This window comes from Cebus imitator, unplaced genomic scaffold (genome assembly GCF_001604975.1).
Source record: "Cebus imitator isolate Cc_AM_T3 unplaced genomic scaffold, Cebus_imitator-1.0 Scaffold401, whole genome shotgun sequence".
In the NCBI taxonomy this organism is placed as follows: domain Eukaryota; kingdom Metazoa; phylum Chordata; class Mammalia; order Primates; family Cebidae; genus Cebus; species Cebus imitator.
In genome coordinates, this window is record NW_016107716.1 from 1,982,910 (window position 1) to 1,993,427 (window position 10,518).

Here is a 10,518-nt window from a genome sequence, read left to right on the forward strand (position 1 = left end):
AAAAAAAAAAAAAAAGAAACAGCAAAGAGCCACAAGGAAACTTGTCACTCCAAACTACCAAACCTCTGCAACGAGCCCTGAAAACAAATGAGAGAAATGAAACCACCTGGGGTTCTCTCTTTTCATCTGCATGGCCCAGCCACCACCTGCCCAGCTCAGAATGGCTGATGGAGCTTGCTTGGTTTCAAGCACTGCTCCAGGCCAGCATGGAAATGAAAAGCTTCCTGGAAAGTCTAGTGTTGCAAGCAGTGCTTACTACCACGAATGAGGTGGTGTAGGGGAAAAAAACACTCCTTTGGAAGAGGTATTGATTTTAGGTAACCTTGAAAAGAAAAAGTGCTAGCAACCATAGTATGCAATGATGATCAATGATTGATGATCCTTCCACAGATTCAAAACGCAAATCATACCAAGCAAGGAAAGGTTAAATGAGTCAACACTTGCTGAAGATAAAGGGCAAAGGAAGGGCAATTCTACAAATGGAATTAAGTCCTTTGACTTCTAATCTTCCTGCTATATCAAAAAATCTGCCATAATGGGTTGGTTTTCTCACTATGGGATTTGATTTTTCACTTCACAGGTTGGCCTATGTTAAACTGCAAGTGGTATCATTACATACTTTTTTTTTTTTTTTTTTGAGATGGAGTCTCACTGTGTTGCCCAGGCTGGAGTGCAGTGGTGCAATCTTGGCTCACAGCAACCTCTGTCTCCCGGGTTGAAACGATTCTTCTGCTTCAGCCTCCTGAGTAGTTAGGACTATAGGCGCACACCACCATATGCAGCTAATTTTTGTATTTTTAGTAGACATAGGGTTTCACCATATTGGACAGAATGGTCTCAAACTCCTGACCTCATAATCTGCCGGCCTCGGCCTCCCAAAGTGCTAAGATTATAGGTATGAGCCACCGTTCCTGGCCTGCATACTTTTAATCCTACTAATTTAAATGGATTCTTCTAAAGCTAGAAATATTTATTCAATTTACTCTAACCTCTGTCTTTTACTATGGCAAGTCCCAATATTATAATTTTTATTCTTATGTAAACCGCAACATAAAAATATCAGTGAGACAATGCTGCATAAGGTAAAATTTAGCCAATTTCCATAGCTCCTGTAAGCGACTCTGTCAAGAGAGAAGTTGATAGCAGAAAACACATATCTATGGCTACTATGGCTACCAAGAGAAACGACACGACATAAGAAGTGAAGATGCTTGTAGGGAAATTAAACAAGGAAATAAATCATTCTTCCATTGTTGGTCCTCCCTGCACTAATACCTGGAACAGAATACCATACTGAGCTAATCAAGTGTGAATGGAAAGATATTTATAAGGCCATGCATAGTTGCTTGCATAAATCCTGCACTTTATAAGCATCACCATGGCATTGGAGGGAAGGAGTTTTATAAGCTTGGAAACATTATTAAAAATATATGTGGCTGTTGCTGTCTTGGAACATCCGCAATTTATTTTTACCTAAGGACGTAATATATGAATAAGCCCAATGACTATCAAACACAATAAAAGCTGCGTAACTGTTACCCCACCCATGGAAAAAATATATGATTGACTCACTGGGCAATGCAAAACCAAAATATCGGCCTAATATGCAAATGAATGGAGGCCAGCAAGCATTTGTTTCTAATTTTTGGTCTTTCTGCCAAGTTTGAAACATCAGCATATAAGTTGTTCAGTTCTCACAGGTGTTTAAATTCTATGCCCCCTAAACTGAGTTGTGCTGGAGTAGCGTGGGAGTGGATGAACCAAACACCAGAGAAAGCACTCGACAACTGCCATGACAGCTTCTTATTTCCACAAGAACTCTGTGTGTTCCTGGCACTCAGGTCAGGGTGAAAGCCCCACTGGGGACTAGCTTCTCCCTGGGGGCATTTCTGTGTTTCTCCTGCCTCTGTCCGGGGATGACTGAACCTGACTTTGACGGAAAGCTTAGCTTCATGCTTTTAGAAGGAAGAGCGAAGGTGACCTAGGACACTGGGTTTTGATATGGGCAGTAAAGACTGGTGAGATATATTCAGTCTGTAAGTACATATGGGCCTTTCCCATTTGCCTCTTCCTACGAACCTTTAGCAGGCAGTGGGTGGGCTGACGGCACTGCCCAGGCTTTCCAATAAAGGTAGAATTTGGCTGAAGAATCTCTCATTCAATGGGTACATTTCTGAAGCCTTGGCATTTCCACATTAGCACAACACAGTCCCTCTGCCATCCATGAGCAGCCTTGTACCCATTACCAATCCTCTGGCTCTTTTTTTTTTTTTTTTTAATCTGGAGGAGATGATCCCACATGTGTGGTTGCTGAGTGCCTCGGAGCCTCTGCATCCAGAGGGCAGAGCTCACAGTGAGAGTTCCCAGACCACTGTCACATTACTCTAAATTTGTTCCAAGACTATATAGTCAGCTTCACTGACAGATCTGGTGACACAACAGATGTCCAACTTCCTGCCTAAATCTGAGTGTTTGAGTATGAAGTTTGAACAAACACTGGGATCTTAGCTATCCTAAGTGTTCTCTGCTGGTAGGATGTTGTGAGTTTAGTCTTCGTACTTTTGCGTCTTTCTGTTTTCCTTAAAATTTAAAATGTTGATAACAATTATATATAGAGAGATGTGTTCTCTTATTGTTGACATCTGTGAATGAAACACAGTATTAACACAAAGCAACCCCAGTTGAGTTAATGATGCTGGTGCAATTTTCCAAGTTTGTACTCAGTGTGTGCCCATGGGTTGCCATCCCATGACTTTAGTTCTTAATAAAGTTCATGCGGTGTAAGAATAAGAGACTAAAAGACACAGCCCTCTGCTTTTGATTCTTGATTTGTTTTCATTCCCATTCAGGCTTCCTCACAAATTTTTTTTTTTTTTTGAGAAAGGATCTCGCTCTGTCACCCAGGCTGGGGTGCAGTGGTGCAATCTTGGCTCACTGCAACCTTCGCCTCCTGGGCTTAAGCGATCATCCCACTTCGCCTGCCTGAGTAGCCGGGACTACAGGTACATGCCACCATACCCAGATAATTTTTGTATTTTGTTTTAGAGACAGGGTTTTGCCATATTGCCTAGGCTGGTCTTGAAATCCTGGACTCAGGCGATCCACCTGCCTCGGCCTCCCAAAGTGCTGGAATTACAGGCATGAGTCATCGTGCCCGGCTCCTCATGAAAATTTAAGACCCAACCCTTGTCCCCTCCTTGTTTCTCAAAAGATTTGGAGGTTTAATGGTTTCCTGCGTAGTGAACAGTTGCCCTAAAACACTGAACTAAAGGGTAAGAGGCCTGTCACCTGTGACCTACCCTGTGGGGGGTCATTTATAGTGGAAGGGCACTGTCACCTTTACTCATGGCTGTACCCCCAGCCCTGGGAAGACACAATGTCTGACACAAAGCAGGTGCTCAGGAAATGACTGTCGAATGAATGCTCAAAGGCCATGCATGACTTTTTGTAAACAGCTCTTTTCCTTCCAGATGCTGTTAAAGAACAATGATGACAACCAGGGGATTGAGAAACAGATGCTCAAATCTCACAAGATGCTGGGCAGAACTCCCTTCCCAGTGGGTTCCTCAGAGCCTCCCAGGCAGAGGAGCTTGAGGGGAAGGGTAGAGGGGAGGGGCACCAATGAATTGGGGTCAGACCCTGTTCTCTTACATTTGAGTTGTTTTGCCTCTACTTACTCACACAAGTTTTAAAAAAGTTCCAAGGCTAGACTAAAAGTTGAAAACCAGTCAGTTTAAAACCAAATACCTGCAGACAGGCTGTGCACTGATGGTCACAGCCAGCATGTGAAAGTACTTTAGCGCGTACTGACTTAGGGGACCAAGTAAACCTCAGAATGGAGTATTAGAGTTTAAAGGCATCCACTCATCTGTCGTCTATTTATTGCTTCCTTCCTTCCAATGAAGAAAAGGATTCTCAATCACTGGCAGTTTTTCTTGCTGTCAAAACAAGGTGAGGGCTCAGCCAGCCAGATGGAAAATCATCTGACCAAAGCAGAGCGGCACTGACATCACACTTCAGATACTACTGAACAGTTGCCTTGTCATGGAGGGTTTGGTCATTTTTATTGGAAACAGCTGTAGGACTCAATGTTAGCATGCACTTTTATAGGGCATTTCTGCAAGATAATTTGTTTTAATATGAATCAGAAATATCTTTTTTGATTCTATTCCAGCTTCAAAATAGGATTGTAGTGGGTTGAATAGTGTCACCCCAAATCCATGTCCACCTAGAACCACAGAATGTGACCTTATTTGGAAATAGGGCTAATTAAAGGATCAAGACAAGATCATACTGGATTAGGGTAGACCTTAACTTCAATGACAAAGTCCTTGTATAAAAGAAAAGGACACAGAGACACAGGGAAAGGCCACATGAAGATGGAGGCAGAGAATCTTACACAGCAGAAAAACATTCATCCAGATTATCCCACACATAGAGCCCAAAGGCAGAACATGTTAGAGGACAAGGTACAGAGGCAGCGAGTGTCAAAGAATGTTCTTTTCCCTCATTTTCCTAGGACTAGTATGTCTTTCTGATTATATTTTCTGCTATGTTGCCAAAATTAATGATTGTAACACAACCGAGAGAAAGCACAAACTTGACGTATGCCATGAATGTCTCATTTCCGGCTTGACAACCACCCAGAACACAGGCACATGCCAGCAGAACTGGAGCCATTTCAGACTGGTCTTCTCTCTTCATCGCACATCCCTCACCCCATGACAAATGCAATCCTGAAGTTAATGGACAATCACCATTTTTACTTTTACAGCAGAAGTGCATTTTCATTCTTCCCACTTTTCTACAGCCACTAACACACATCATCTCACGGATTGGTTCTGTGCACCTGTGAACATCTGCACCAGATGAAATACACACACATCAGGATTGTGGTCAATCAATCACTGTGATTTCATCCTTCAACCTCACTGACTAAAGCAAAACAGCTCACTAAATACTGGGCCATAAACTTCGCCGAGTTCTCTAGGTTTGACTGACTGAAGGCTCACTATGAAAACTAGTCTCAGCTTTCCCACTCAGATGGACACAGTGTAATGGAGCAGATGTCTCCCCTCAAATGTATGAAAACCACATCTGGGCCCTTTGGTAAGAACTGCACTTTCAGTGTCTAAGCCAGGAGTGGACTTAGCCCTTTTTTCTCTCATTCCAAATTGGCCCTATCCCTCAAAGCCTAGTGTATACCCCACTTCTTGATAGCTGCCCGGGGTGCTCCTCCTTTGACTGCCTGGGTCACTGGCTCTACCCCTCATGTGCATATGTGACCATGACCCACACCATAGACACTCCTCTTCTGTGTGTCACTTTACATTTGATTTTGTCTCCTCTTCCCAATGAGGTTTAAGGTTTTAGAATATGTCCCTGTTTTGACCCAACACCCCCAAAACATAAGTGATAAATATCTGATTGGCTCAAACCTGAGAAAACAGTGGTGGTGTTTGTTTTGGAGGGCCTTACTCTCTTTTGAGGATGACTTCCACTTATTTTCCCTCTAAGTATTAGCAATATAACCTTGCAGTCTGAACTGGTAGTCACGGCTACAAAACAGTATTTTTCTTAACCTAATAATAAACATTTTTTCCCAAGAAATAATTGAAAACACAGCTGACCTTTAAAACTTCATAACTGTATACTTTCTCATAAGTTATGTTCCACTGAAGCTTTAAGTAACGGAAATACCTTGTTAGGAAATGATGACAAACATAATCAAAAGCATGCATGTTCCCACTGTACAAAAGGAGTTCTTATCCTAGGCAAGCTTTTGGTGTTTTTTATCCTTGAAATATGTTAAAGTAGAGACTATCTGGAATCTGAGTAGCAATCACAAACAAGAACATACTGTCCAATCTGAAGGCCTTTATCCTAAGAAAATATTAAACAAGACTCAGACGATGATGAATTGCATAAGTTGTATGTTCCTGTGGAAGTGAATGATACTGAAAAGTTAAATCTTTCAAATTTACTGACATTTCCCCATGCTAGTAATATTTTCTAAAATCCTGTGTTCTTCAAAGCATTCACGTTCAAAGCTGAAAATGTCTTTATTGAACAAGTAGCTTCTAGTGGTTCGGAGAGCAAAACGAAACAAAAACCAATTATTCATACTACCCAGGTCCCTTATCTCTTTATTAAAGCCTTTTCCAACTGTGTATGTAACTAACCCTCCCTGAAAATTTCCAGTGAAGGTAATGAATTGGAAAACGCTATGGGCACTCAGATTACTTACATATGAATTCCACCATTCATTACCACTTGAAGGAACACTTGTTCATCCTGTACCCACCAAAAGTGCTGCTGAAAAAAGTAATGCTACTGATCTGTTGCCCATTATTTTCTTACTGGTGCAAGATTGGGCCCTGGCAGCTTCTTCTAATAAAGACCAAGTCTTTAGATTCCAGCCTGACACCACAATCTGTTGTCACCCTCACCAGACAATTCTCACATCTCCCTGGGACCAGCTAAAGCATTCAGGGAAGGCACAGGACACGGAAGCATGACAGAGATGCTAGGAAAAGTAGTTTTGAATCATGCTATAACTACACATTTTAAACGTACAAAGAATCAAAAGCTTGTTCAGTGCCATTATTAGTTAATATTGAAATGGGTTCATTTTCCCAGTCCATGTACTTTATTGTACTAAATTTTATCAAGCAAGAATATCCTTGAAACAGACCTAAAAACTGTGTTAATGACTAAATTTGATAGACAACAAAATGTTCATTTTTTCATGTCTTTAATATTCTAAGTCAGCTGAAAAGTCTGAAAGGTGCCACCTAGAGCTGAAATATGACCTTTCTGAAGTCACAGAACACCTTACTAAAAATATGTAGAATCTTGGCTGGGTACAGTAGCTCATGCCTGTAATCTCAGCACTTTGGGAGGCCAAGACAGGTGGATAACCTGAGGTCAGGAGTTCAAGACCACCCTGACCAAAATGGTAAAACCCCATCTCTACTAATCATACAAAAATTAGCCAGGTGTGGTGGCGGGCACCTGTAATCCCAGCTACTGAGGAAGCTGAGGCAGGAGAATCGCTTGAACCTGGGAGGTGGAGGTTGCAGTGAGCTGAGATGGTGCCAGTGCACTCTAGCCTGGGTGACAGAGAGAGACTCTGTCTCCAAGAAAAAAATACACACGCACACATATACACATACACACACACACACACACACACAATCTCTCAATCAAGCACTAATCAAGGCAAATGATGTCAGAGCAAAACCAATTTATGGTTAATAATCCATGTTAAAGGATGGATTACTAGCAGCTAAGTGTAAAAACTAACATTTACTGGGCACTGACTTGGTACCAAGCACCATTCTATAACCTTTCTTGTATTATCTCATGGATTCTTCATAATTACTACACATTAATTAGGATCCCATTTCACAGGCAAGGCGACTGAGGCACAGAATGGTGAAGGCAGGGGGCCTACAGGAGAATGAGGACCTCTAGCCAGCAAGGGTAGAATGAGGCTGGACCCCTGTGATTCAAGCAGTTTTGCCACAGCTGCCTCCGTACACTGTTGCCAGAAATAATATGAACACTGGAAAATGAGGTTCAGGATGGAGGTTGCAAGAGTTTTCATAAAATTCCCTTTTCTGATGGTTTTCTATCTAGATAATGGTAAAACAAACATGTAACATAGTTTCTTCAGACAGATAACAAGAATTGTGAGATTACTTTATGTCCCAGTTACAGATTGCATTTGGGAACAAAGAAAATTCTCCTAGGGTGATTGTACACCTTTCCTAGGGCTGCCATAACAAAGTACCATACACTTGGTGGTTTAAAACAACAGAAATGTATTGTCTCATGGCTCTGGAGGTCAGAAGTCTGTAATCGAGTTGTCGGCAGGGCCATGAACCCTCTAAAGGTGCTAAGGAAGGATCTGTTCCAGGCCTCAGCTTCTGGACATCCCTTGGCTTGTGGCAACATAGTGCTAATCTTCACATGACATTTTCCCTACAAGTGTGTCTGTCTCTGTGGCCAGATTTTGTCCTTTTTATAAGGATCTGAGTCATATAGGAGTAGGACCCCCCTGCCCAATGATCTCACATAACTTCAATTAACTCTGGAAAGACCCTGTCTTCAAGTAAGGTCACATTCTGAGGAACTGGGGGTTAGGACTCCACTATATCTTTCTAGGGGAGATACAATTCAACCCAGATAATATAAGTGCAATTTGGAGCCTTAAAGTAAACTAGATGGACTTGGAAATAATATAAAATATAAGAGATGAAGCTTATCAAGTTTATAATGCATCCAAGGCCTAGCTCATTCTGTAAAATGTCCCACAGAATCACTGCAAGTGTAGCACTCTATGGACAGGATTTGCCAACCTCTGATTTAAGGCTTCTAATTCATACTGAAACACTTATTTATTCATTCAAAATAATATTAAGTGTCAAGTATGATGTAGCAGGTAATTTTCATGACTTTGTTTACCTACCTAGAGTTCTACCTAGCAATGGTGAGAGGGAGGAACAGGGATGGTTGTTAACCATATGTGTAACTGAACTGTTCACATTTTTTTTCCTTTGATGCAAGGACACATTTCACTGTTTTATCTTTATTTTATTCATATCCACTTTTTGTAGGCTAACTCAAGTTTATTTTAAATCAGCAGATAATTCAAAGTGGCCTTTTAGATGACTGGGATTTGCGTCCATCCTTAATTACAATTTCTATCATAAAAGTATCAACTTCTAGCAGGCAAAACATGTTACTCTACTTTCTGGTAAGGACAAGAATAATAAACCTTTATCTCTATCCCATTTTCTTTGTCAAAAGCTGTAACAAACAGCATTCCAACCAAATGTGGACATGTTCCAATGCGTGCTCTCCCTCATTTGTTGTACACTTTAGATTAGACTAACAGTTGTTTCATATCTATATTTTTAAAAAGGGTAAAAGGTATTTCTGGAGATCAAGGAAAAGTATTCTATGTGTAATAGAAAGTACTGTCTTAAAAATACTTGTTTGGATATACTTTTTTCTTTTTCTCTTTCTTTTTTTTCTTTGAGACAGGGTCTCACTCTGTTGCCTAGGCTGGAGTGCAGTGCTGTGATCATGGCTCACTGCAGCCTCAAACTCCTGGGCTCAAGCTATCCTCCTGAGTTGCTGGGACTACAGGCATGTGCCACCACACCTGGCTGGATATACTTTCTAATATGCATTAAAGAAGTACACAGTTTAATCAAAGGAAAGGAAGCCAAAAAAACCTGAACAAGTAGTTTAGTGAAGAATCCACAGGCAAAGATATTAAAGGATGTGATATTTTATAAAAGCCCAGTGCTCAGTTCTTGGCATCCAGTGGGGATCAATAAAAGCTAATTCATCATTGGGAAAATGCTGACAATTTAAGATAGGAATGAAACTCCCATTCCCAGGTTTCTATGCTTCTGTGTTACCGGAAAATTGCAGGTAAAATGTCACAAAATTAGACCTCACTTAAAACAAAATTGAGAATGAATACTGGTTATAATAGTGAGAGAAGCATTTATATCTCAGATAGAGGTACTTAAAATAGAAATGGTCTGGTGAATTTTAATAGAAGAGCACAAAAGTAGTTCTTTCTAGTAAGGTGGTAAGAAATTTAAAAAAGAAAAGTCCTGTTTTTGACTGAAGATATAAGACCTTTATAATTCTCTAACTCCATGGACAGAGCCTCAATGCAGAACCAACGGGAAAGTTGTAAGTACTAGGCATTTCGTTATTCTGTTTAGGTTCAAGCTATTTAAGATTCGGGACCTCTAGCACCAAGGACGTCTCCAAGACGTGTCCCAGAGAAAATGGCAAAAGAATTTTAGGAAACTAGCAGTCTCAGGGATAAATCCTGGTGTAGAGAAAGCAGCAGAGGAAGTAGAGTCAGGCAGATTTGGTTTGGATCCTAACAGCAAATTACTAGTTGTGTACCATGGAACAAGTCAGTTAACCTTTTTAAGGTTCACTTTCCTCACATATAAAATGAGTTTAATACTCTGAGGGACTGTTGTGTAGATTAGGGTGTGCATACACACAAGCATGCACACGTACATGCTCCACTTGGTGGAGTGTCTAATGGTCAATCAATAGTAGAACTACTATTAGGATAAGCTTTGTTCTGGAACACAAAAAAAGTCTTATACTGAAACAACTCAAGAAACTAACATAAGTGAGATACAGCATCCCCATAGCTTTTCCAGGCTTAGGACTGGATTTGGAATATCACCTGTAGTCAATGAAGAATTATAAAATAACTTTATATATGAGGGAAGAAAAAAATGTAATAGGCAGGGCAAGAAAAGGAAGCATGAAGAAACAGAGGCCTGAACTTACGTCGTTCTTCTCTGTGCCTCTCGGTCTCTGCAAAGTACTGGCGGAGCTCTTCGGTGATTACCATATTGCTCAGGTCACATTCTATCTCTGCATCTGACTCGGTCTCCATCTCTTCCTCTTTGGACAAAGCTTGGTCTTCTCTTGTGGATGCCTGGATCCTACTGCTGTCATGTGGAT

The 10,518-nt window shown here is 40.9% G+C and overlaps 1 long non-coding RNA gene across 1 annotated transcript in view; it reads right to left on the reverse strand.

Moving 5' to 3' along the window:
* LOC108289396 overlaps positions 1 to 4,938 on the reverse strand; it is a 17,290-nt gene extending 12,352 nt beyond the window's left edge. The window contains exon 1 of the long non-coding RNA XR_001819144.2: positions 4,928 to 4,938. This is a non-coding gene — a long non-coding RNA (uncharacterized LOC108289396). The remainder of the gene's footprint in view (positions 1 to 4,927) is intronic.
* Positions 4,939 to 10,518: the final 5,580 nt, after the last annotated feature.